Genomic DNA, 4,420 nt, shown 5'->3' with positions numbered 1-4,420 from the left:
TTTGTTGTTATTATCATTTTATTTTTTATAACTCTCCATTAATGTGTTGTGTTATGAAACTTATTACATTTTGTTATAAGTATAACACAATATAGGTTATATGCTAGGTAACTTTATTCATATATTGTTATTTAACCATCTTAAATAACATTATGAAATGCACTCTCTCAAAACATAAATCATCCATATGATTTATTCATAAACCCTTTCCAAATAACATAAGTGTCAATATTTATTTAATTATGATCATATCATATATAAATATAATTGGTGTTTGTCTAGCTTGTTATTTGGTATGACCCGACTTGGATCATTACGTACTAGCCACATCAATTATAATATGTCTTGGGCAGACCGAGTCCAACAGAACCAAGTTGACTTTGACTTATAGGCTCTTAGCTGTGAAGGCTTATATGAATCCGGACTAGAAGAATGAGGGATAAGAGAGAAAAATAGGGCATAGGATTATAATCCAGCAACAGGTTCCCCTACGGCTACCTTGTTACGACTTCACTCCAGTGTCACTATAGACCTGCCTTCGGCATCCCCCTCCTTGCGGTTAAGGTAACGACTTCGCATGGCTAGCTCCCATAGTGTGACGATGTGTACAAGGCCCAGGAGAACGGATTCAGCGGCATGCCCCGGATTACTAGCGATTCCGGCTTCATGCATAGGCTGCAGAACAATCCGAACTGAGGATGGGTTTTTGGAGTTATAGCTCACCCTCGCAGGATCGCGACCCTTTGTCCCGGCCATTGTAGCACGTGTGTTAGGGCATAAGGATGATGACTTAACGTCATCCTCACCTTCCTCCTGCTTATCACCGGCAGTTTGTTCAAGGTTCCAAACTCAATGATGGCAACTAAACACGAGGGTTGTGCTGCTGGATGCGGGACTTAACCCATCACCTTACGGCATGAGCTGACGACAGCCATGCACCACCTGTGTCCGCGTTCCCGAAGGCACCCCTCTCTTTCAAGAGGATTCGCGGCATGTCTCAAGCCCTGGTAAGTTCTTCGTGCATCGAATTAAACCACATGCTCCACCGCTTGTGCAGGCCCCTGTCAATTCCTCAACTTGAGTTTCATTCTTCCGAACACCCCAAAAGGTGGGATACTGATAAGGATACTAAACTTAACACGTTAGCTACAGTTGCACTACACGGGTCGATACGCACAGCGCCTAGTATCCATCGTTTACGGGACTACCAGGGTATCTAATCCTGTTCGCTCCCCATGCTTTCGTCTCTTAGTGTCAGTGTCGGCCCAATAGAGTGCTCCGTTGGTGTTCTTTCCGATCTCCGAATTTCACCGCTCCACCAGAAATTCCCTCTGTCCCTACCGTTCTCCAGCTTGGTAGTTTCCACACCGCCGGTAGAGTTGAGCTATGGGATTGGACGGCGGACTTAAAAATCCACCTACAAACGCTTTACGCCCAATCATTCCGTATAACTCTATCTGTCTTACACCGCGGCTGCTGGCACAGAGTTAGATGCTTATTCCCCAGATACCGTCATTGCTTCTCTTCTTCGGGAAAAGAAGTTCACGACCCGTGGGCCTTCTCCCTCCACGCGGCATTGCTCTGTCTCAGGCTCACCCATTGCGGAAAAAAATCCCCACTGCTGCCTCCCGCAGGTATACCGTGTCTCAGGCCCAGTGTGGCTGATCATCCAATCTCAGACCAGCTACTGATCATCGCCTTGGTAAGCTATTCCCTCACCAAGAAGCTAATACCACGCGAGCCCCTCCTCGGGCGGATTCCTCCTTTTGCTCCTCAGCCTATATACGGGGTATTAGCAGCCGCTTCCAGCTGTTGTTCCCCTCCCAACAAGCAAGTTCTTATGCGTTACTCCTGTCCGCCACTGGAAACATCACTTCCCGTCCGACTTGCATGTGTTAAGCATGCCGCCAGCGTTCATCCTGAAACTCTCCATGAGATTCATAGTTGCATTACTTATAGCTTACTTGTTTGTAGACAAAGCGGTTCAGAATTGTCTTTCATTCCAAGGCCATTGTATCCATGCGCTTCATATTCGCCCATAGTTCGCCCAGAAATAGAGCCACATCCCTGCCTGTTCCCCCTCACGTCAATCCCACACTAGCCTCTTAACCATTCTCTCTCATTCAATCACGGGGTATCAAATTAAAATGAAAAACTCACATTGGGTTTAAAGATAATCAGGCTTGAACTTATGACTTCCACCACATCAAGGTGACACACTCTACCGCTGAGTTATATCCCTTCATCCCTGCCCCCATCGAGAAAAAAAATGACTAATTCTTAGACAAAGGGTTGAGAAACTCCACAACTATTCTTAACAGCTTGGGGCCGGGCCTTCTTTTCGCACTATTGCGGATATGAAAAAAAAGAATGGGAAAAATCGGATTCAGTTGTCAACTATCCCTATCGGAAATAGGATTGACTACGGATTCGAGCCATAGCAGCAGACATGGTTTCATAAAACCACACGATTTTCAATTTAAATTTAACAAGCTAGCCAGCAGGTTTTATAGTAAGAAGATTTGGCTCAGCGTGTTCTTCGATACGGGTAGGAGAAGAACTCGACCCGGTATTATAAATATAGAGGAAGCAGAACCAAGTCAAGATAATATGGATCAACCTTTTGTGCCAAAGATCTTACCATTTACGAAGGAACAACTGCCATCTCTTCCATTTCCATTCACAAGAGTTCTTATGTGTTTCCATTCTCCTTTGAGACCCTGAAACAAAAAATTGACAGATTCCTTTTCTTAGGAACACATGCAGGATTCGTGTCAGTACAATATAATGGTAACCCCATTAACTACTTCATTTAAACACCATTAACTACTTCATTGATGAAATTCATAGTAATAGAGATACATGTCCTACCGAGATAGAATTTGTAACTTGCTATCCTCTTACCTAACAGCAAAGATTTTCCTCTGTGGAAAGGATGATTCTTTCGGATCGACATGAGAGTCCAACTACATTGCATTGCCAGAATCCATGTTGTATATATTATTGTGAAAGAGGCTGACCTCCATTTCTCATGGTACAATCCTCTTCCCGCTGAGCCCCCTTTCTCCTCTCTCGGTCCACATAGACAAAATGTAGGTGCCGCCAAAAGTTCATCACTGAAGAAAGAACTCAGTAAGCCGGGATATCACTAACTATAAGACTAATCTATAATAGAAAAGAACTGAGTTTTAGATGTATACTTTACCCGGTTCCGCTGCTACCGGGCTTTACGCAATCAATTGGATCCTATAGATATATTCTTTCTCATCACAAAACACAACATAGGTCATCAAAAGGATCTCGGATACCCACCAAAGCACGAAAACCTGGATCTTTCATAAAGAATGGATTTCCTATTCGAAGAGTGTATAACCGCATGGATAAGCTCACACTAAACCATGTCAATAAAGGATCTAATTCGAGATGTTAGAAGGTATCGGGAAGGAATTGAAATGGAATAATATTGATTCAGACACAGAAGAAAAGGTTCTAGCTTGATTCAAACACTGTACCTATGGGATATGCAACAAGGGGGGATGTTCAGTACTGATTCTTATAGTTTTATGTTAGTCGATAAGCTGTATAGATGTATTTACCGGGCTGCCCACCTAAACCAGAAGCAATTATAGATGCTATAACACAAATCGTAAGAAAATATCTCGAGAAATCTATCCAGTCTATCTCAGCGAGAGAATCGGTGTTTTACTACCTCACAAGTTCAGGTTGCATAGTATTCATACTGGAAATGATATAAAGGATTACTTTATCAACCGCCATCTACCTCAGAGATTCCTACTGAAACATTTTTCAAATACAAAAGTTCAGTATCTTCCCACGATTAGTAAATTAGACAGGATTCCTTTGGACAGAATAAAAAGTTGTGGCTCAATCTTCAGAAATTTATCGAAAATCTGGAATACTTATACCTACAAAATGCGGGAGAGATAAAAAAAAGATGCAGGGTAATTTGTCTGCTTTTGGCTAGTTAAGCCTGCGCTATAATTCATAGATCTTTGTTTTTGATTACCAAGGGGAGAAAAGAGACTTTACAAATAAACCCAGGGGATTGGCATTCTTGCTGTCATTTTATATGTATATGGTTACAATTATCTCCGTTCCCAATGTGACACTTCTAGAGGCTTCCGTAGTGAGAAGAGTGCTTGAAAAGCGCACAGCCAAACGAAGGCCAGAGGAGGAGAGGCCATAGCATAGCAGCCAGAGCCCATCTTGCTAAAAAGCAAAGAGGGCACCTTCCTGCTGCTACTTTTTGATTTATAAGTACATGAAAGAAGATAGCCGTCATAAGAAAAGAACCAGAAAGAATGCGCGAAAGCAAGTCATTCTCACACCTTCTAGCAAAACCTTTTGTAAGAAGTATCTCATTCTCACACCTTTATTAAACCTTATGCAAGGGTTTCTT

At 42.6% G+C, this 4,420-nt stretch overlaps 1 non-coding gene across 1 annotated transcript; it reads right to left on the bottom strand.

Moving 5' to 3' along the window:
* Window positions 1-465: 465 nt before the first annotated feature.
* Window positions 466-1,934, bottom strand: LOC143619446 (18S ribosomal RNA). The gene has a single exon (XR_013151185.1). It is a non-coding gene; the product is annotated as an 18S ribosomal RNA (ribosomal RNA).
* Between the last annotated feature and the right edge of the window lie 2,486 nt (window positions 1,935-4,420).

Source organism: Bidens hawaiensis, unplaced genomic scaffold (genome assembly GCF_021521415.1).
Source record: "Bidens hawaiensis isolate Kalapana, Puna unplaced genomic scaffold, B.hawaiensis_p1.1 tig00002438_1, whole genome shotgun sequence".
NCBI lineage: Eukaryota > Viridiplantae > Streptophyta > Magnoliopsida > Asterales > Asteraceae > Bidens > Bidens hawaiensis.
Note: the sequence above shows the minus strand (reverse complement) of the source record. Positions and strands in the feature narration are given on the sequence as shown.